General features: G+C 42.4%; 1 protein-coding gene across 5 annotated transcripts in view; it reads left to right on the plus strand.

Annotated features, from left to right (window-relative positions):
• Positions 1 to 1,004: 1,004 nt before the first annotated feature.
• LOC124039454 (nuclear receptor coactivator 2-like) overlaps positions 1,005 to 23,902 on the plus strand; it is a 178,395-nt gene continuing 155,497 nt past the window's right edge. For 4 of the 5 annotated variants that reach the window (XR_006839574.1, XM_046355440.1, XM_046355443.1 and 1 more), the window contains exon 1: positions 1,005 to 1,147. The gene's annotated coding sequence lies outside the window, so the exon portion shown is untranslated. Of the gene's footprint in view, positions 1,148 to 15,614; positions 15,704 to 23,902 lie in introns of all 5 variants that reach the window. The other variant, XM_046355441.1, reaches the window with a different exon arrangement.

Below are 23,902 nucleotides of genomic sequence, written 5' to 3' on the forward strand. Positions count from 1 at the left end.
TGTGTGTTTCTGTGTGTGTTTCTCTGTGTGTGTGTGTGTGTGTATCATTCATTACAGCAGTGTGATTTGTGGATTCAAAAACAGTTTTTTTAAAAATGTGTGTGTGTGTGTGTGTGTTCACGCACTCTGCGACCTGAGCATGCAGTCCTCTCTGCACAAGACCTGAGTCAGACTCTAGAATCCTCTCTGGTCCTTTCTGCTTTGCTCATCAATTTCCTTCCTTTGCATCCCAAATGACAACCTATTCCTTTTTAGTGCACTACTTGGACCAGGAACCTATAGGGGCCTTTGTGAAATCTAGTGCAACTATAGAGGGAATATAGGGTGCCATTTGACATATATACTTCATCTGCAGCAGTGGTCATCGTCTGATATGTTTACCCTATGTTCCTAATCAAAACTATTCACAATAAATATAATAATAATATATGCCATTTAGCAGACGCTTTTATCCAAAGCGACTTACAGTCATGTGTGCATACATTCTACGTATGGGTGGTCCCGGGGATCGAACCCACTACCCTGGCGTTACAAGCATGGCGCGTTGCAAGCGCCATAAGATACGTTTACTATTTGTGTAATAACTACCTGTGATATTACTTGCTAGGAATATATCTGGGGGATCCTTAATAATAAATATATAACTGAATAGTTGTATTTAGCCTACATGTTGCTGTAAGTAGGTTAAATAGGTTATGGCTAAAGCAATGTGTTAGAGCTCTGGTCTATCTATGCTGTCAAGTCATCTTGAATAACTATGCATTTCGTATTCTATCCTCTTTGATTAACCAGCTAAATCACGGGTGTTTCTCTCCGCTGTCTCTCCGTGCTATATCATCACTTGGATTGGTTGTTGCTGTTTGTTCGCTGTCTTCCACACCGGAGAGAGACCACCCCCCCACCCCCCCGCTAACCGACTGGCTCCTCTCTGTGGTGCCGTGATATGATGTGTGGGGGAGGCTTTCTAGCGAGATAAACAAGCAGCCAGTCAGCATCGGGGTTTCAGCCAGCACAGAGCAGTCAGAGAGGAACATGGCCGCAGCACATTTAGCTCGCGCTATCGCTGTTCCTCCCAACCGAAGGTCAGACCGGGTTGATTAAACATACAGGATTTAACAAGAGCACGAGCGACGGAAAGTTTCACATCGTAAGTACGCATGTGGGCTTTTGTTGTTTTGGTTGATTCGCTGTTTTTTTTGGTGTGCAATTCCGTGTCCTAATGTTTTTTTTTTTGCGAGAGATTTAATATCTGAAACAGTGTCGGTACGTTAGCTTGCTTGAGCAAGGCAGCGCTGACTGCTAGCGTCGGCTACCACCGGGGAAGCTAGATCACTAAACAGACATGTTTATATTTCTTTACCTTGCCGCACTTGATCCATTTTCACTACTCGTTTCCGTGCTTGGCAGTGCTTTTGCATGCATGTATTTCGTGCACCGGGGAATACTTTTGTCTTTCTGAGTGTGCTTGTTGTCAGTGACTGAAGTTCACGGATCCCAATAGCGCTAGCCAGCCATTAGCTAGTTACTACAGTGGACATTGTGAATGTTTTCAGAGACCCTCTTTCTCCGTGGCTATTTAACTTTAGTGTTTAGAGCGGGCTTTTAAATCCAGAGCAGTGATCGGATTGTTCATATCCACGAATCAGCCTTAGCGTAAATATAAATAAAAAGGTAAACAACTTTGTTTACGTAATGCTCCCCATGTCAGTGACTTTAGTGAGTCAGCTTTCTTTCTGCGTCGTGCAAAGCTTGCTTCGCTACAATGTGGAAAAGTTGCAACGTTACACCAGTGGTATTTCTCAATAGGGGTGTGAAACTGAATGGGCCACGAAGTGGTGCAGAGTTCCAGTGGAATCTCACCAAGTCAGTCTAGTAATGATGTCGGACCCCCCCAGGACTGTTCCACCGCCCCACCCCCAGGACTGTTCCACCCCCAGAACTGTCCCCCCAGGACTGCCCCCCCAGGACTGTTCCCACCCCCCCCCCCAGGACTGTCCCACCCCCAGGACTGTTCCACCCCCCCACCCCCCAGGACTGTTCCACCCCCCCCCACCCCCAGGACTGTTCCACCCCCCCCACCCCCAGGACTGTTCCACCCCCCCTGTTCCACCCCCAGGACTGTTCCACCCACCCCCCAGGACTGTTCCACCCCCCACCCCCAGGACTGTTCCACCCACCCCCAGGACTGTTCCACCCCCAGGACTGTTCCACCCCCCAGGACTGTTCCACCACCCCCTTTAAGGGAACGTTCCTGCTGCGTTTCTCTCTCTCCACCCAGGTAGAAAGGGAGTGGGTAGCCTACATGTCATTTATTTTTTAGAAAGTGGGTTTTAATGACCTATTTACAATCTACGCAGTCGAGGTTGCGTAGTGTGATGACGTGCGGAACAGAGCTGCCGAGCTCTCATGCATTTGATCCTCTTCTCACGCCACACCTCTTAAATCTTAAACGCATTGAAAAGTATCGCTTTTTTTATTTTATTTTTCGAATGAGTCAATTGTACAGTCAGTGCGTTTGATCTTTTCAGCTGTCCTCCACATCGTTTTGAAATCAGAGCATCTGCGCTTGCATTTAAACATCACGAGCCACCCTGGTCTCAGATAATTTGGTATTATTGTGTACGTAAAATGTGAATATTTCGGTTGTTACATTTACATTACATTACATTTAAGTCATTTGTTAATTAAGTTCAGATGATATGTATTAATTAGTGGATGTCCAGCAATCATTTGATATGATATGTTATGAATTTCAGTTTGTAACATGTCATGGGTTCGTAAAATATACAAATGTTACGAATTTGCAAAACATAAGATATGTTATGAATTCCAATTTGTTTTTGCTAATGTTAGCTAGGTGGCTAATGCTAACATTATCTCTTGGCTAGGTGTTAAGGTTAGGCTTAAGGTTGGGACTTAGGTTAAAGGCTTAAGGTTAGGGGAATGGTTAGCTAAAAGGGTTAATATTAGGTGAAGGGTTAACTAACACGCTAAGTAGTTGTAAAGTAGCTAAAAACATGCTTAGTAGTTGCTAAATAGTGCAAATGCTATAGTTGTCTGGGGATTAGAGCCGAACATGCAACCTTTGGGTTGTTAGACATTTGCGTTAAACGCCCATCCACTACAGCCAACCTGCTTTAATTTTCGTCTAAAGTAACTTTCTGTAACCATACTAAACATTAACATATTGTATCATACTCATTTGAGGTTTTAGGTTTACATGTACTATGTTACATCTAGTCTATGAGACCAGGTTGCCAGGTTGCACGAGAGGAACCTCTGTCCGGCACTTTGAACTCTGGCACATTGAAGCATATGATTGGTCTAGTTATGTAAAGGATCAAGGGGATTGGATGGCGTTTTAAAGAAACGCCCCTCAAGAGAACGTTCTCCGCGGAGTTTAAACAACTGTAAAATAAAACGCAAGGTAGCGCTATTTTATGTACAATGTTGTAAAACAAACTTCGCTGTTACTCCTGCAGAATGCAGCCTTTTGACAGCATGTACGAAAGTTGATTTAGTTCCCACTTGCATTAGTCCCCTTGTTTGGTGATTGGCATTTAGGCTGTGACAAGGAAAAGACTGCTTCCAACCATCCCATTGTTTTTTTCCCCCCAGGAATCCCCCCCGTCTTTTTCCCCGGCCTCCCCATTTCCCCATCTCGTTTCATTACTGTCTGAATGTGTCAAACCATCTCAAAAATGTATATAAAACATATTAGCATACTTAAAATTAAACATAATTCCCAAAACATCTCACAGTAACAAAGGCGTCGAATTTGGAGTTTTCATTTAATGTTCAAACCACCCCGAATACACTTGACCTGTGTTTTTATTTTTAATTTTTAAATGAATTTTTTAAAAACAATTACACCCTGGTCATAGAACTAAGCCATGCCAAAATATGTAGAATGGCAGGAAATGAGCTTTAACACAGTAAACTGTTATAAGGGGAACCCACCATCTGAGGGTTGTGCCATGGGGCAATGCAATTCACAAAGCAAATCTCACTCCAAACTTTCTTCAAAAGTTGGCAGCCCTGGCATGGTGATGGAACGATTGATACCGTACAGGTTGTCGCTAATTACCACAGCCACAAAGTCATAATGATGGCTGACACTGGTAACTAGTGGCAACCATTGATTTGATACTGGAGCTCCCACACTAGTGGCCCAGTGCTCCAGTTGTCTGTGAAGGTTTTTATTTCTTGACAAACAAATCCTTTATCTGTTTTTTTTTTGTTTTGCACCACCTTTTTGGTTTTACTTCCTGTCTTTTACATTTGGTGTGGGTTTTTCTTTTGTTTTGCCTCTTAAGTTGGCAAAATTTAGTGGGCTCCTCGTGGCAGGGGTCTTTTAGGTCTCAGTTGTTGTTGCTAGGCAACTTTCAGTGGACGAGTGTCTTTCAAACCCCCCCCCCCATGTTTAGTTTTGGTTGTTGTCAGTGACTCGTTGTTAGTTCCCAGTTGTTTGAGCAACAGTTTTGTCTTTCTTGCTGGGGAACGTAACACGCCAGAGGACTCTCTCCTGAAATCGTAGCACACTAGTATCTATTTTAGATCATTTTTGTATTTCTCAAACAGTGATTGTAAATAAAAAAACGCTCTAGTAGTTATTGGCTAACTATCAAATTAAGAATCCAAAGTTATTTTGTTAATATGTAAAAGTGAGTTAAACGTTTAATTCAAACCCCAAGTTTACAAGCTGTTACCACGTGATAAATGACGTACAAAGCTTTGTTTGATCTCAGTCAGTGGATCCCACTGTGGCTTCCAAAACATCAACCTCTCTAGACATTACTTAGACTAGAACAGTGATCTGCAAGGCATTCCTAGTCGATCGCTGAACATTTCTGTCAAAAACAACAACACAACAATAACATTAAGTCTTGCGTTCCTATTTAAAAAAAAAAGTATTTATCTCGGTCTGTTGGTTTGGGTACGTTCAGCTGTCCTGCTCACCGGGTAGGTGACGTATTCCCATTTTCAACCGCAGGCCCAGGGGGAGCAAATCAAGGCTTACCACTGGCCAATCGGATGGCTCAGATTACCGTGGCTGCAGTAATGTAGCAGGTGTAAAAGGCAGCTACAGTATAGTAGCTCTCTCCATGACTATAGAGAGAGACTGTCAACGAATACAGTATAGTTGATACAGTGAGGTTTCTAAATGTTTAAAACCACGATTAGAGAGAGAATCTGTCAACAAATACAGTATAGTTGATATGGTGAGGTTTCTAAATGTTTAAAACCACGACTAGAGAGAGAGACTGTCAACAAATACAGTATAGTTGATATGGTGAGATTACTAAATGTTTAAAACCATGACTATAGAGACTGTCAACGACTACAGTATAGTTGATATGGTGAGGTTTCTAAATGTTTAAAACCACGACTAGAGAGAGAGACTGTCAACGACTACAGTATAGTTGATATGGTGAGGTTACTAAATGTTTAAAACCATGACTATAGAGAGAGAGAGACTGTCAACGACTACAGTATAGTTGATACAGTGAGGTTACTAAATGTTTAAAACAACGACTACAGTATAGTTGATATGGTGAGGTTACTAAATGTTTAAAACAACGACTACAGTATAGTTGATATGGTGAGGTTACTAAATGTTTAAAACATGACTATAGAGAGAGACTGTCAACGACTACAGTATAGTTGATATGGTGAGGTTACTAAATGTTTAAAACAACGACTAGAGAGAGAGACTGTCAACGACTACAGTATAGTTGATATGGTGAGGTTACTAAATGTTTAAAACATGACTATAGAGAGAGACTGTCAACGACTACAGTATAGTTGATATGGTGAGGTTTCTAAATGTTTAAAACCATGACTAGAGAGAGAGACTGTCAACGACTACAGTATAGTTGATATGGTGAGGTTACTAAATGTTTAAAACCATGACTACAGTAAAGCTGATACAGTATAGTTGATACAGTGAGGTTACTAAATGTTTAAAACAACGACTACAGTATAGTTGATATGGTGAGGTTACTAAATGTTTAAAACAACGACTACAGTATAGTTGATATGGTGAGGTTACTAAATGTTTAAAACATGACTATAGAGAGAGACTGTCAACGACTACAGTATAGTTGATATGGTGAGGTTACTAAATGTTTAAAACAACGACTAGAGAGAGAGACTGTCAACGACTACAGTATAGTTGATATGGTGAGGTTACTAAATGTTTAAAACATGACTATAGAGAGAGACTGTCAACGACTACAGTATAGTTGATATGGTGAGGTTTCTAAATGTTTAAAACAACGACTACAGTAAAGCTGATATGGTGAGGTTACTAAATGTTTAAAACAACGACTACAGTATAGTTGATATGGTGAGGTTACTAAATGTTTAAAACATGACTATAGAGAGAGACTGTCAACGACTACAGTATAGTTGATATGGTGAGGTTTCTAAATGTTTAAAACAACGACTACAGTATAGTTGATATGGTGAGGTTACTAAATGTTTAAAACAACGACTACAGTAAAGCTGATATGGTGAGGTTACTAAATGTTTAAAACAACGACTACAGTATAGTTGATATGGTGAGGTTTCTAAATGTTTAAAACCATGACTATAGAGAGAGACTGTCAACGACTACAGTATAGTTGATATGGTGAGGTTACTAAATGTTTAAAACATGACTATAGAGAGAGACTGTCAACGACTACAGTATAGTTGATATGGTGAGGTTACTAAATGTTTAAAACCATGACTATAGAGAGAGACTGTCAACGACTACAGTATAGTTGATATGGTGAGGTTACTAAATGTTTAAAACAACGACTACAGTAAAGCTGATATGGTGAGGTTACTAAATGTTTAAAACAACGACTACAGTAAAGCTGATATGGTGAGGTTACTAAATGTTTAAAACAACGACTACAGTAAAGCTGATATGGTGAGGTTACTAAATGTTTAAAACAACGACTACAGTAAAGCTGATATGGTGAGGTTACTAAATGTTTAAAACAACGACTACAGTAAAGCTGATATGGTGAGGTTACTAAATGTTTAAAACAACGACTACAGTAAAGCTGATATGGTGAGGTTACTAAATGTTTAAAACAACGTTACTAAATGTTTAAAACAACTACAGTAAAGCTGATATGGTGAGGTTACTAAATGTTTAAAACAACGACTACAGTAAAGCTGATATGGTGAGGTTACTAAATGTTTAAAACAACGACTACAGTAAAGCTGATATGGTGAGGTTACTAAATGTTTAAAACAACGACTACAGTAAAGCTGATATGGTGAGGTTACTAAATGTTTAAAACAACGACTACAGTAAAGCTGATATGGTGAGGTTACTAAATGTTTAAAACAACGACTACAGTAAAGCTGATATGGTGAGGTTACTAAATGTTTAAAACAACGACTACAGTAAAGCTGATATGGTGAGGTTACTAAATGTTTAAAACAACGACTACAGTAAAGCTGATATGGTGAGGTTACTAAATGTTTAAAACAACGACTACAGTAAAGCTGATATGGTGAGGTTACTAAATGTTTAAAACAACGACTACAGTAAAGCTGATATGGTGAGGTTACTAAATGTTTAAAACAACGACTACAGTAAAGCTGATATGGTGAGGTTACTAAATGTTTAAAACAACGACTACAGTAAAGCTGATATGGTGAGGTTACTAAATGTTTAAAACAACGACTACAGTAAAGCTGATATGGTGAGGTTACTAAATGTTTAAAACAACGACTACAGTAAAGCTGATATGGTGAGGTTACTAAATGTTTAAAACAACGACTACAGTAAAGCTGATATGGTGAGGTTACTAAATGTTTAAAACAACGACTACAGTAAAGCTGATATGGTGAGGTTACTAAATGTTTAAAACAACGACTACAGTAAAGCTGATATGGTGAGGTTACTAAATGTTTAAAACAACGACTACAGTAAAGCTGATATGGTGAGGTTACTAAATGTTTAAAACAACGACTACAGTAAAGCTGATATGGTGAGGTTACTAAATGTTTAAAACAACGACTACAGTAAAGCTGATATGGTGAGGTTACTAAATGTTTAAAACAACGACTACAGTTGATATGGTGAGGTTACTAAATGTTTAAAACTACGACTACAGTAAAGCTGATATGGTGAGGTTACTAAATGTTTAAAACAACGACTACAGTAAAGCTGATATGGTGAGGTTACTAAATGTTTAAAACAACGACTACAGTAAAGCTGATATGGTGAGTTACTAAATGTTTAAAACAACGACTACAGAAAAAAAGCTGATATGGTGAGGTTACTAAATGTTTAAAACATGACTATAGAGAGAGACTGTTTTACAGTATAGTTGATATGGTGAGGTTTCTAAATGTTTAAAACATGACTATAGAGAGAGACTGTCAACGACTACAGTATAGTTGATATGGTGAGGTTTCTAAATGTTTAAAACATGACTATAGAGAGAGACTGTCAAAAGACTACAGTAAAGCGCTGCTATTTTTATGAGCGAGTTCATGTTTGTTTTTTTACTCAGTACTGTCAACACTTAAAAAAAAATGTTTTAAGTTATCCCTACTTCTACTCACCAGACAACAACACTGCAGCTGTAATGAAATGAGTAGCAAGTGTATTGATACACTTCCTTTAGTATTAGTTTGAGTTGTATTTAATATGGAGGAATATTTGAACTATCTCTGGTCCAATAGGAGTAACAGCATGAGGCAGAAGTAATGTGGTGCGACTCCAGTTTTGACTGTGTCCCTTTTTGGTCACCGTCATTGGAGGGAAAGGAAGAACGAGGGGATGTTGATTGGTTACTCAGTCTGCTGCCCTCTTCTTCCTCTGAGTCTGACCATCAGATGCAGTCTCCATCGGCCCAGGGGGAAAAAATAAGCTAATTATTCAAATGTAAGCACAACAACTGATCTCTATATCATTTTTGCAGTGATAATGTTTTGGGCCTATAGCCTACTGCAAAAACCTCATTACTACAGTACTGTTTGTAATGGGCTTCATAGATTTTATGCACACATGACTGTAAGTCGCTTTGGATAAAAGCGTCTGCTAAATGGCATATATTATTATTATTTATATTATTTTGTATAAACTTACGCTTTTTAAGTCATGTAAAATAATAATAATAATCTGAACGGTAGATCTCAGGGTGCATTTTGACTCTGATCTCAACTCAAAGGTTGGTGACCACCTGACAGGTGTCTCTGTCTGTAGAGCAGCAGCTAAGTCTCACCTGACAGGTGTCTCTGTCTGTAGGGCAGCAGCTAAGTCTCACCTGACAGGTGTCTCTGTCTGTAGGGCAGCAGCTAAGTCTCACCTGACAGGTGTCTCTGTCTGTAGAGCAGCAGCTAAGTCTCACCTGACAGGTGTCTCTGTCTGTAGAGCAGCAGCTAAGTCTCACCTGACAGGTGTCTCTGTCTGTAGGGCAGCAGCTAAGTCTCACCTGACAGGTGTCTCTGTCTGTAGAGCAGCAGCTAAGTCTCACCTGACAGGTGTCTCTGTCTGTAGAGCAGCAGCTAAGTCTCACCTGACAGGTGTCTCTGTCTGTAGGGCAGCAGCTAAGTCTCACCTGACAGGTGTCTCTGTCTGTAGAGCAGCAGCTAAGTCTCACCTGACAGGTGTCTCTGTCTGTAGAGCAGCAGCTAAGTCTCACCTGACAGGTGTCTCTGTCTGTAGGGCAGCAGCTAAGTCTCACCTGACAGGTGTCTCTGTCTGTAGGGCAGCAGCTAAGTCTCACCTGACAGGTGTCTCTGTCTGTAGGGCAGCAGCTAAGTCTCACCTGACAGGTGTCTCTGTCTGTAGGGCAGCAGCTAAGTCTCACCTGACAGGTGTCTCTGTCTGTAGGGCAGCAGCTAAGTCTCACCTGACAGGTGTCTCTGTCTGTAGGGCAGCAGCTAAGTCTCACCTGACAGGTGTCTCTGTCTGTAGGGCAGCAGCTAAGTCTCACCTGACAGGTGTCTCTGTCTGTAGGGCAGCAGCTAAGTCTCACCTGACAGGTGTCTCTGTCTGTAGGGCAGCAGCTAAGTCTCACCTGACAGGTGTCTCTGTCTGTAGAGCAGCAGCTAAGTCTCACCTGACAGGTGTCTCTGTCTGTAGGGCAGCAGCTAAGTCTCACCTGACAGGTGTCTCTGTCTGTAGGGCAGCAGCTAAGTCTCACCTGACTGACAGGTGTCTGACAGGTGTCTGTCTGTAGAGCAGCAGCTAAGTCTCACCTGACAGGTGTCTCTGTCTGTAGAGCAGCAGCTAAGTCTCACCTGACAGGTGTCTCTGTCTGTAGAGCAGCAGCTAAGTCTCACCTGACAGGTGTCTCTGTCTGTAGGGCAGCAGCTAAGTCTCACCTGACAGGTGTCTCTGTCTGTAGAGCAGCAGCTAAGTCTCACCTGACAGGTGTCTCTGTCTGTAGAGCAGCAGCTAAGTCTCACCTGACAGGTGTCTCTGTCTGTAGAGCAGCAGCTAAGTCTCTCAGGTGTCTCTGTCTGACAGGTGTCTCACCTGACAGGTGTCTCTGTCTGTAGGGCAGCAGCTAAGTCTCACCTGACAGGTGTCTCTGTCTGTAGAGCAGTGTCAGCTAAGTCTCACCTGACAGGTGTCTCTGTCTGTAGGGCAGCAGCTAAGTCTCACCTGACAGGTGTCTCTGTCTGTAGGGCAGCAGCTAAGTCTCACCTGACAGGTGTCTCTGTCTGTAGGGCAGCAGCTAAGTCTCACCTGACAGGTGTCTCTGTCTGTAGGGCAGCAGCTAAGTCTCACCTGACAGGTGTCTCTGTCTGTAGGGCAGCAGCTAAGTCTCACCTGACAGGTGTCTCTGTCTGTAGGGCAGCAGCTAAGTCTCACCTGACAGGTGTCTCTGTCTGTAGGGCAGCAGCTAAGTCTCACCTGACAGGTGTCTCTGTCTGTAGAGCAGCAGCTAAGTCTCACCTGACAGGTGTCTCTGTCTGTAGGGCAGCAGCTAAGTCTCACCTGACAGGTGTCTCTGTCTGTAGGGCAGCAGCTAAGTCTCACCTGACAGGTGTCTCTGTCTGTAGGGCAGCAGCTAAGTCTCACCTGACAGGTGTCTCTGTCTGTAGGGCAGCAGCTAAGTCTCACCTGACAGGTGTCTCTGTCTGTAGGGCAGCAGCTAAGTCTCACCTGACAGGTGTCTCTGTCTGTAGGGCAGCAGCTAAGTCTCACCTGACAGGTGTCTCTGTCTGTAGAGCAGCAGCTAAGTCTCACCTGACAGGTGTCTCTGTCTGTAGGGCAGCAGCTAAGTCTCACCTGACAGGTGTCTCTGTCTGTAGGGCAGCAGCTAAGTCTCACCTTGTGGAGGCACAGTGTCACGTTTCTCACCTGACAGGTGTCTCTGTCTGTAGAGCAGCAGCTAAGTCTCACCTTGTGGAGGCACAGTGTCCCGTTTCTCACCTGACAGGTGTCTCTGTCTGTAGAGCAGCAGCTAAGTCTCACCTTGTGGAGGCACAGTGTCCCGTTTCTCACCTGACAGGTGTCTCTGTCTGTAGAGCAGCAGCTAAGTCTCACCTTGTGGAGGCACAGTGTCCCGTTTCTCACCTGACAGGTGTCTCTGTCTGTAGAGCAGCAGCTAAGTCTCACCTTGTGGAGGCACAGTGTCCGTTTCTCACCTGACAGGTGTCTCTGTCTGTAGAGCAGCAGCTAAGTCTCACCTTGTGGAGGCACAGTGTCCCGTTTCTCACCTGACAGGTGTCTCTGTCTGTAGAGCAGCAGCTAAGTCTCACCTTGTGGAGGCACAGTGTCCCGTTTCTCACCTGACAGGTGTCTCTGTCTGTAGGGCAGCAGCTAAGTCTCACCTTGTGGAGGCACAGTGTCGCATTCCCATATAGATAATACAAAACAAATAATTATAATTACATTCATTTGTAAAATGGTTTTCTTTGAAACACTGGCTACATTGTGTTCTGAACTTGTTCTGTTTGTACTTACTATCCTAAATCATACAATGAAGCCACCATCTTTTTGGAAATATATAATAACATAAAAAAAAAAAACTAGGTTTCTCGTTTCAAAGTAAGAACCACGCGATCAATGACGTCCGACTCTTCTTTTGGTCAAGTCCTTTATTATTATTATTATTTTCCCCGAACTGTTTGTTGCAAAATCCGATATCTTTTGCCGTGGTGCTTTCTTCAACGCAAAGTGGCTTTCTTCAACGCAAAGTGGCTTTCTTCAACGCAAAGTGGCTTTCTTCAACGCAAAGTGGCTTTCTTCAACGCAAAGTGGCTTTCTTCAAGTGGCTTTCTTCAAAGTGGCTTTCTTCAAGTGGCTTTCTTCAACGCAAAGTGGCTTTCTTCAACGCTTTCTTCAACGCAAAGTGGCTTTCTTCAAACGCAAAGTGGCTTTCTTCAAGTGGCTTTCTTCAACGCAAAGTGGCTTTCTTCAACGCAAAGTGGCTTTCTTCAACGCAAAGTGGCTTTCTTCAACGCAAAGTGGCTTTCTTCAACGCAAAGTGGCTTTCTTCAACGCAAAGTGGCTTTCTTCAACGCAAAGTGGCTTTCTTCAACGCAAAGTGGCTTTCTTCAGTGGCTTTCTTCAACGCAAAGTGGCTTTGAAACACTGACCTCTACTGGACACCTTGTATTTGTATTTATGTTTTATTTATTTATTTGACCTTTATTTAACCAGCCAAGCCAGTTAAGAACAAATTCGTATTTTCAATGACGGCCTGGGAACAGTGGGTTAACTGCCTGTTCAGGGGCAGAACGACAGATTTGTACCTTGTCAGCTCGGGGATTTGAACTTGCAACCTTCCGGTTACTAGTCCACCACTCGAACCACTAGGCTACCCTGCTGTATATCAATTACCTTATATTTTTTGTGTTGTTGTTGGGTTTAATAGGCTCCTGAACTGTAGCTCAGCAGATGAGGACAGGGGATTTGGGACCGGACAGCAGCGTGGGCACAAGATCGAATCCTGGCTGTGGCTGAAAATGGATTTTCTATGAAACCACATTTTATCTTCCCATTGTTCAAATAATTTGTTTATTTGAGTTTAGCCTCTTAAACATTTCTCTTGAACGTCCTAAATAATTGCGGATAAATATTTAATCAAATCGCTGCCTGGACTATCGTCATCGACCCTTTCAAACCACGTTGCTACTGTTTATTATCTATCCTGTTGTCTGGTCACTTTACCCCTACCTATCCTTTACCCCTACCTACAGTATACTGCTGTTACTGTCTATCTATCCTTTACCCCTACCTACAGTATACTGCTGTTACTGTCTATCTATCCTTTACCCCTACCTACAGTATACTGCTGTTACTGTCTATTATCTATCCTTTACCCCTACCTACAGTATACTGCTGTTACTGTCTATCTATCCTTTACCCCTACCTACAGTATACTGTTGTTACTGTCTATTACCTATCCTTTACCCCTACCTACAGTATACTGTTGTTACTGTCTATTATCTATCCTTTACCCTACCTACAGTATACTGTTGTTACTGTCTATTATCTATCCTTTACCCCTACCTACAGTATACTGTTGTTACTGTCTATTATCTATCCTTTACCCCTACCTACAGTATACTGCTGTTACTGTCTATCTATCCTTTACCCCTACCTACAGTATACTGCTGTTACTGTCTATTATCTATCCTTTACTCCTACCTACAGTATACTGCTGTTACTGTCTATTATCTATCCTTTACCCCTACCTACAGTATACTGCTGTTACTGTCTATTATCTATCCTTTACCCCTACCTACAGTATACTGCTGTTACTGTCTATTACCTACTATCCTATCTATCCTTTACCCCTACCTACAGTATACTGCTGTTACTGTCTATTATCTATCCTTTACCCCTACCTACAGTATACTGCTGTTACTGTCTATTATCTATCCTTTACCCCTACCTACAGTATACTGCTGTTACTGTCTATTATCTATCCTTTACCCCTACCTACAGTATACTGCTGTTACTGTCTATTATCTATCCTTTACCCCTACCTACAGTATACTGCTGTTACTGTCTATCTATCCTTTACCCCTACCTACAGTATACTGCTGCTACTGTCTATTATCTATCCTTTACCCCTACCTACAGTATACTGCTGTTACTGTCTATTATCTATCCTTTACCCCTACCTACAGTATACTGCTGTTACTGTCTATTATCTATCCTTTACCCCTACCTACAGTATACTGCTGTTACTGTCTATTATCTATCCTTTACCCCTACCTACAGTATACTGCTGCTACTGTCTATTATCTATCCTACCTACAGTATACTGCTGCCACTGTCTATTATCTATCCTTTACCCCTACCTACAGTATACTGCTGTTACTGTCTATTATCTATCCTTTACCCCTACCTACAGTATACTGCTGCTACTGTCTATTATCTATCCTTTACCCCTACCTACAGTATACTGCTGCTACTGTCTATTATCTATCCTTTACCCCTACCTACAGTATACTGCTGTTACTGTCTATTATCTATCCTTTACCCCTACCTACAGTATACTGCTGTTACTGTCTATCTATCCTTTACCCCTACCTACAGTATACTGCTGCTACTGTCTATTATCTATCCTTTACCCCTACCTACAGTATACTGCTGTTACTGTCTATCTATCCTTTACCCCTACCTACAGTATACTGCTGTTACTGTCTATTATCTATCCTTTACCCCTACCTACAGTATACTGCTGTTACTGTCTATCTATCCTTTACCCCTACCTACAGTATACTGCTGCTACTGTCTATTATCTATCCTTTACCCCTACCTACAGTATACTGCTGCTACTGTCTATTATCTATCCTTTACCCCTACCTACAGTATACTGCTGCTATCTAAAACCTGTTTTACTGATATATCGATCTATCGATTGATCGTGAGAAATTCCACTTGATTTAATACTATGGATGAACAGTTGTTGAAAGAATTGTGAACCCCGGATGCAACGAAATCAATATACTTCAAAATGACTAAAACCCAAATTGGAAACTGTGTATGAATGACAATGGACCTACAGTCATATAGTTTCACTAATGATCACTAGACAGTCGGAAAGCATCGGAAATTGGGTAGTGGACTTTTTTTTTTGACAGCAAGGAACTGTAAAACATTTTCAGTGTGGTCCTCGGGACTTCATAGAAGAAGTTAATGACTTCTGGGGGGGGGGGGGGGGGTCAAAATGAGGTGGACCACCCCTGCTTTATAGTGTATTACTGTAGACCAGGGGCTGTAGGGAATAGGGTGCCCTTTGGGACTCTACCTTCTGATTGGCTCGACGGGGAAGCGCCGAGAGCTTAGTTGTGCAGGTACAGGGAACGCTGTCGTCATGGTTTCGTATCACTACATTATAGCTCTTGACCAATGTGTAGTAGCTAGCTAGTTGGTTGTGTGGTGGCGGTAGCCTATGAGCTTTTAGAGACTGATCCAACAGAACTCTGTGCCATATTTAAGGGTCCTAGTGGGGTTTTTTAAAATATTTTTTGTTGTTGTTGTCATTTCTGTTTTCTGAGAGCGTTTCTTGTCTGCTTGACCCTCTGGGTCGTGTTCATTAGTGCACAACGTAGCGAAACGGTTCGCAACGGGAAAACAGAAATCTGTGTTCTTAATTTGGACAATTTCAGGTATCAACTCCCTGTTTCAGTAGGTTTTCTCCCAATGGGTGCTTCATGAAGACAGGCCCAGGACTCGGGGACTTTAAAGCCAGCTCTGACAGACGGGCCGGTGACAGAGGTGTGTATCAGACTTGCAGTGCTCCTCTAGGATCTCCGTAACTACCTACACACACGGAGCACCGCCTGTCGGTGGAAGCACACAGACTAACTCGGTCTCTCTGTTAGATCACTCTCTCTTTCTCTCTCTCTCTCTCTCTCTCTCTCTCTCTCTCTCTCTCTCTCTCTCTCTCTCTCTCTCTCTCTCTCTCTCTCTCTCTCTCTCTCTCTCTCTCTCTCTCTCTCTCTCTCTCTCTCTCTGTCTCTCTCTCTCTCTCTGTCTCTCTCTCTCTCTGTCTCTCTCTGTCTCTCTCTGTCTCTCTCTGTCTCTCTCTGTCTCTCTGTCTCTCTCTCTCTCTCTCTCTCTCTCTCTCTCTCTCTCTCTCTCTCTCTCTCTCTCTCTCTCTCTCTCTCTCTCTCTCTCTGTCTCTCTCTGTCTCTCTCTGTCTCTCTCTGTCTCTCTCTGTCTCTCTCTCTCTCTCTCTCTCTCTCTCTCTCTCTCTGTCACACCAGACGCGTGCCCGCGCGCCACATTCCACGCTCACTCACTTTTCAGCTCTTAAGCAAGCAGGATGTCAACTTGTTACACAATGGGAAGTCAACCCGGGAGGCAGGGTTATTGTTTCAGAGTAAACACCACACAAGTAGTCGCCTACATAATGATGTAGACCTACTGTATTTAGTAGTAGTCTACATGATGAAGTAGGCATACTGTATTTAGTAGTGGTCTACATGAAGTAGGCCTACTGTATTTAGTAGTGGTCTACATGAAGTAGGCCTACTGTATTTAGTAGTGGTCTACATGAAGTAGGCCTACTGTATTTAGTAGTGGTCTACATGAAGTAGGCCTACTGTATTTAGTAGTGGTCTACATGATGATATAGACCTACTGTATTTAGTAGTAGTCTACATGATGTAGGCCTACTGTATTTAGTAGTGGTCTACATGATGATGTAGGCCTACTGTATTTAGTAGTCATCTACATGATGATGTAGGCCTACTGTATTTAGTAGTCGTCTACATGATGTAGGCCTACTGTATTTAGTAGTGGTCTACATGATGATGATGTAGGCCTACTGTATTTAGTAGTGGTCTACATGATGTAGGCCTACTGTATTTAGTAGTGGTCTACATGATGTAGGCCTACTGTATTTAGTAGTGGTCTACATGATGTAGGCCTACTGTATTTAGTAGTGGTCTACATGATGATGTAGGCCTACTGCATTTAGTAGTAGTCTACATGATGATGTAGGCCTACTGTATTTAGTAGTAGTCTACATGATGATGTAGGCCTACTGTATTTAGTAGTAGTCTACATGATGATGTAGGCCTACTGTATTTAGTAGTGGTCTACATGATGTAGGCCTACTGTATTTAGTAGTAGTCTACATGATGATGTAGGCCTACTGCATTTAGTAGTAGTCTACATGAAGTAGGCCTACTGTATTTAGTAGTAGTCTACATGATGAAGTAGGCATACTGTATTTAGTAGTGGTCTACATGATGTAGGCCTACTGTATTTAGTAGTAGTCTACATGATGTAGGCCTACTGTATTTAGTAGTAGTCTACATGATGTAGGCCTACTGTATTTAGTAGTAGTCTACATGATGTAGGCCTACTGTATTTATTAGTAGTCTACATGATGATGTAGGCCTACTGTATTTAGTAGTAGTCTACATGATGATGTAGGCCTACTGTATTTAGTAGTAGTCTACATGATGTAGGCCTACTGTATTTAGTAGTAGTCTACATGATGAAGTAGGCATACTGTATTTAGTAGTGGTCTACATGATGTAGGCCTACTGTATTTAGTAGTAGTCTACATGATGTAGGCATACTGTATTTAGTAGTGGTCTACATGATGTAGGCCTACTGTATTTAGTAGTAGTCTACATGATGTAGGCCTACTGTATTTAGTAGTGGTCTACATGAAGTAGACAGAGGTGGAGGGGGGTTATTTAACTTTTGTTTATCTATTTCACTTGCTTTGGCGTTGTAAACATATGTTTTGAGGGAGAGATTATTCTCTCTCTCTTTCCCAGGCTGAAAGGTGCATTGTTTGTCTTCCAATCAGGAGAGGAAAGAGTGAAATCAGAGTGGAAGAGCAGGCCAATCACTGTTAGTTTATTTCATACGGCCACTGCCCCCCCCCCCCCTTCCCCTGTATATTGTGTCTCTATTTATAGATGGCGATACTCCTCATTGAACTGAATGACCTTGGTGTCTAACTGGTGTGTGTGAACTGACTTGGGCTGTGTGTGGTTTAAGATACAGCACAAGTCCACTCCCTACAGACTGGGGTGTAATGGAGACCTATAGGTGTGTGTGTTCAATATGATAGTGTGTGAAAGACAGCACTACACACAGACGAAGTGTAAGAAAAGGATATCAAGATTGGCGCTTGGTACTCTGTGTGACCTTATGTTTGTAGACTGGAGTCATGGGGGGGGGGGGGACTGCTGCACCAGTCCTTTCAGGTTACGGATGGGGTCAGGGTGTTAAATGACCCCTGCTCCACCAGTCCTTTCAGGTTACGGATGGGGTCAGGGTGTTAAATGACCCCTGCTCCACCAGTCCTTTCAGGTTACGGATGGGGTCAGGGTGTTAAATGACCCCTGCTGCACCAGTCCTTTCAGGTTACGGATGGGGTCAGGGTGTTAAATGACCCCTGCTCCACCAGTCCTTTCATGTTACGGATTGGGTCAGGGTGTTAAATGACCCCTGCTGCACCAGTCCTTTCAGGTTACGGATGGGGTCAGGGTGTTAAATGACCCCTGCTCCACCAGTCCTTTCATGTTACGGATGGGGTCAGGGTGTTAAATGACCCCTGCTGCACCAGTCCTTTCAGGTTACGGATGGGGTCAGGTGTTAAATGACCCCTGCTCCACCAGTCCTTTCAGGTTACGGATGGGGTCAGGGTTCAATTCTGTAATCGTATACACGTTGATACAGTATATTATAGGAGTTACACACATTGATACAGTATTTTTTTTCTCTCTATCATTCTCCCTCTCTCATTCTCCCTGTCTGTCTGTCTCTGTCTCTGTCTCGTTCTCCCTCTCTCTCTCTCTCTCTCTCTCTCTCTCTCTCTCTCTCTCTCTCTCTCTCTCTCGCTCCCTCTCTCATTCTCCCTCTCTCTCTCTCTCGGTCTGTCTGTCTGTCTCGCTGTCTCTGTCTCTCTCTCTCCATCTCTGTCTCGTTCTCCCGCTCTCGTTCTCCCTCTCTCGTTCTCTGTCCCTTTCTCGCTCGCTCTCTCTCTCGCTCGCTCTCTGTGTCCCTCTCTCGCTCGCTCTCTGTGTCCCTCTCTCGCTCGCTCTCTGTGTCGTGCTCTCTCCCCTTTTAGAGAGAGAACAGAGAGCTAACTACAGGCAGAGATGAAGAGGCGACGCAACAGGTTTTTACTCTGCCCAAAATCTGTCCATGAAAATAAGACTATGAAATGAGGAATTTTTGTATGAAGGTCAATGAGTGTTTTGTATTTTGTGTGTATTTTGTCAACAACAAAAAGGGACTTCCTCATTTGGAAGTTTCGTAATGGTTAGGTTGTAAGGAATGCACATGGCATTTCGGTAACTTTGGAGAAAACGAATACGTTTATATTGGAATTGTGCCAGTTGTGAAAGAGGACTCCGCATAGATGTTTTCTTATCAACTCAACAGCCTGAAGCAGGCGAGGCAGTCATTTGAGAAACCAACTACTTCTCCTTTAACTTTAAACATCACCTGTCAGAGCAGCTCGCAGCTCACAACTGTACATTGCCCATCTGTAAACAGCCCATCCAACTACCTCATCCCCATATTGTTATTCATTTTTTTGCTCCTTTGCACCCCAGTATCTCTACTTGCACATTCATCTTCGGCACATCGATCACTCCAGTGTTTAATTGCTTAATTATTTTGACACTATGGCCTATTTATTGCCTTACCTCCCTTATCCTTACTTAATTTGCACACACTATATATATACTTTTTTCTCTCGTGTTATTGACTGTATGTTTTGTTTATTCCATAACTCTGTGTTGTTTGTGTCACACTGCTTTATCTTGGCCAGGTTGCAGTTGGAAATGAGAACTTGTTCTCAACTAGCCTACCTGGTTAAATAAAGGTGAAATAAATATATATTTTTTAACCCGTTTTTAGCATGAACATTGCAATTGAGGGCTTCCACCATTTTAAAGTAGTCAACTGGGTGAGGATTCCTGTGAGTTGGTAGCAATCAGCCAATTAAGAAGAAAATGGAGATGTCGCTAGAGGTCGACCGATTATGATTTTCAACGCCGATACCGATTATTGGAGGACCAAAAAAAGCCAATACCGGTTAATCGACAAATTAAAAAATATATATATATTTTTAAATGTATTTATTTATTTATTTGTAATAATGACAATTACAACAATACTGAATTAACACTTATTTTAACTTAGTAAATCAAATCAATTTATCAATAAATAATGAAACATGTTCAAGAAGAAAGTAAAAGTGACTATTTCCCTCTATACCATTTGTATTTCATATACCTTTCACTATTGGATGTTCTTATAGGCACTTTAGTATTGCCAGTGTAACAGTATAGCTTCCATCCCTCTCCTCGCTCCTACCTGGGCTCGAACCAGGAACACAACGACAACAGCCACCCTCGAAGCAGCGTTACCCATGCAGAGCAAGGAGGACAACCACTAAGTCTCAGAGCGAGTGATGTTTGAAATGCTATTAGCACGCACCCCGCTAACTAGCTAGCCATTTCATATCGGTTACACCAGCCTCATCTCGGGAGTTGATAGGCTTGAAGTCATAAACAGTGCAATGCTTGAAGCATTGCGAAGAGCTGCTAGCAAAACGCATGAAAATGCTGTTTGAATGAATGCTTACGAGCCTGCTGGTGCCTACCACCACTCAGTCAGACTGCTCTATCAAATCATAGACTCAATTATAACATAATAACACACAGAAATACGAGCCTTAGGTCATTAATATGGTCAAATCCGGAAACTATAATCTTGAAAACAAGATGTTTATTCTTTCAGTGAAATACGGAACCGTTCGGTATTTTATTTAACGGGTGGCATCCATAAGTCTAAATATTGCTGTTACATTGCACAACCTTCAATGTTATGTCATAATTACATAAAATTCTGGTACCGGTACCGAGTTAGTTGAGGTAATTTGTACATGTAGGTAGGGGTGAAGTGACTATGCACAGATAATAAACAGCGAGTAGCAGCAGTGTACAAAACAAATGGGGGGGGGGGTCAATGAAAATAGTCTGGAGGCCATTTGACTAATTGTTCAGCAGTCTAATGGCTTGGGGGTTGAAGCTGTTAAAAGGAGCCTTTTGGTCCCAGACTTGGTGCTCCGGTACCGCTTGCCGTGCGGTATCAGAGAGAACAGTCTATGTCTTGGGTGACTGGAGTCTGACAATTTTATGGGCTTTCCTCTGACACCGCCTATTATATAGGTCCTGGATGGCAGGAAGCTTGGCCCCAGTGATGTACTGGTGGTCGACCGATTATGATTTTTCAACGTCGATTCCGGTTATTGGAGGACCAAAAAAAAGCTGATACCGATTTAATCAGACCATTGTTTTTTATTATTAAAAAAAAAATATATATATATATATATATATACGGTATATATTTCATATGAAATGGATGTTGCCTGTAATCCATGGCTTCTGGTTGGGGATATGTACGTACGGCCCCTGTGGGGACGACGTCATCTATGCACTTTTTGATGAAGACCGTGACTGAGGTGTTATACTCCTCAATGCCATTGGATGAATCCCGGAACATATTCCAGTCTATGGTAGCAAAACTGTCCGGTAGCATCAGTCTATGGTGGTAAATAGACTACATCTCCCAACTACATCGCACAATTCAGGCTGGATCTGATGTATCTTTAGAGAAACTACAACTCCCTACTACATCGCACAGTTCAGTCTGGATCTGATGTATCTTTAGAGAAACTACAACTCCCTACTACATCGCACAGTTCAGTCTGGATCTGATGTATCTCTAGAGAAACTACATCTCCCTACTACATCACACAGTTCAGTCTGGATCTGATGTATCTCTAGAGAAACTACAACTCCCTACTACATCGCACAGTTCAGTCTGGATCTGATGCATCTCTAGAGAAACTGTGTGATGTGGCATTGAGCTCATAGAACCATTATAATAAAATGGAATTCAAATAATTGAACCAATGTTGGTCAGGTCGCAGTTGCAAATGAGAACTTGTTCTCAACTAGCCTACCTGGTTAAATAAAGGTGAAATAAAAAAATAAAAAAAAATAGTTGTTTTTTAAAATCAAATAATAACTGAAATGTCGGTTAATTGCTCAGCACTAGCGTTCAGCACTAGCGCTCAGCACTAGCGTTCAGCACTAGCGTTCAGCACTAGCGCTCAGCACTAGCGTTCAGCACTAGCGCTCAGCACTAGCGTTCAGCACTAGCGTTCAGCACTAGCGTTCGCGTGTGTCCCCACTCTACGTGGTGTCAAAGGAAACAAGCAGACAGCGGCTCCACTCACTCAATGTTGAGCTCCATCGGTTTGTGAACCAAATGACACCCTAATTCCCTATTTAGTGCACTACTGTTGCCCTACGGGCCCTGGTCAAAATAAGTGCACTACATAGGGAATAGGGTGCCATTTGGGATGCATGCCACCGTGCATAGCGGCCAAATGCCCAGAAAGTAGCCTGTATTATTGACACGACACATGACTAACCCCTCCCCCTCCCCCTCTATCTAATAGACCTCCATCTCCAGTCGTTCTGTGTGCTGCGTTGTCACGGTAACAGCTTGGTGACAGGCCCTCGGTGGGCGTGAGGGATGAGCCGTGGGGGTAATGACCGAGTTTCTATCTGCAGGAGAGAGGGAGAGGAGAGGAGGAGACAAGGGGATGGACGCTGTCTGTTGGAAGAAGGGGATTGTGGGAAGGCGAGAACCCTTGCTTGCGGAGTGGTAGAAAAAAGTTCAACTCGGCGATACTTTATGCAGATTCTCACCCGGCCACCGCTGCTGTTAACCAATCGGGTGAGGAGCAGATGTTTGCGCCTGTCGTTTAGTTCCGGGCAAGCACAACCAAGACAGCCAATCATCGCTGCTTTTCAAACTCTATATGATGTTGCTTTGCTAGAATACAGAGACAAAATCAGAAGGTCAATGTTGTGCAAATGACTCTTCCCCCACCCCCCCACCCCACCAGCATCTCTGCAATCCTCCTCCAGGCCGTCTGATTTTGTGTCTGTTTTCTAAATTCATCCGCCGCAAATAAACCAGGTAGAATTTACAACTCTTATTTTCCTTTTTTTTTCGCATGTTTAATTAGTATTGACAGCTGCTTATTTTCATGTACTGTACCGTATCTAGAATACCAGGATTGGGTTCGCACTAAACAATTTAACGTCAGAAAAATAATAGAGAACACCTGTATGATCTACTGGTATCGGGTCAAATTTGAGAACATATAGCTAGCTCAACAATATGCAAACAATGTGAGTTTAGGATGTGCATCGGTCCACTGTTCCAACTGTTTTTTAAAACATGAGTTAATTGTTTTTCCTGCCCCCCCAAACCGATGCAAATGTAGCATGGCGTCGACAGGAAATCGATTCGCAAATGTTACGAATCGCCGGTTTGCTAAAATTACTTTCTTTCTACCATCCTGAAAATGCCTTTTGTGACGACTGTGTCAGTGTTAAACTAAGCATGTATATCAACAACTCAACACAATTACAAGACATTTTGCGTGTTGAACAACCCCAGTAGTCTAGTCCAGTGGTTCCCGCATTTATTTTTTATAGTCCCTTTTCAAACATTCAACCTCCAACTGTACCCCCTCTAGCACCAGGGTCAGCTGTACCCCCTCTAGCACCAGGGTCAGCTGTACCCCCTCTAGCACCAGGGTCAGCTGTACCCCCTCTAGCACCAGGGTCAGCTGTACCCCCTCTAGCAACAGGGTCAGCTGACTCTCAAATTATGTTTTTTTGCCATCATTGTAAGCCTGCCATCACACACCATACGATACATTTATTAAACATAAGAATGAGTGTGAGTTTGTCACAACCCGGCTCGTGGGAAGTGACAAAGAGCTCTTATAGGACCAGGACACAAACAATAATATAATAAATAATCAATAATTTTATTCTTTATTTAGTCATCTTACATATTAAACCTTATTTGTTCATCAAAATTTGTGAATAACTCACCACAGGTTAA

The sequence above is a fragment of the Oncorhynchus gorbuscha genome, linkage group LG07 (assembly GCF_021184085.1).
Source record: "Oncorhynchus gorbuscha isolate QuinsamMale2020 ecotype Even-year linkage group LG07, OgorEven_v1.0, whole genome shotgun sequence".
NCBI classification, from domain to species: domain Eukaryota; kingdom Metazoa; phylum Chordata; class Actinopteri; order Salmoniformes; family Salmonidae; genus Oncorhynchus; species Oncorhynchus gorbuscha.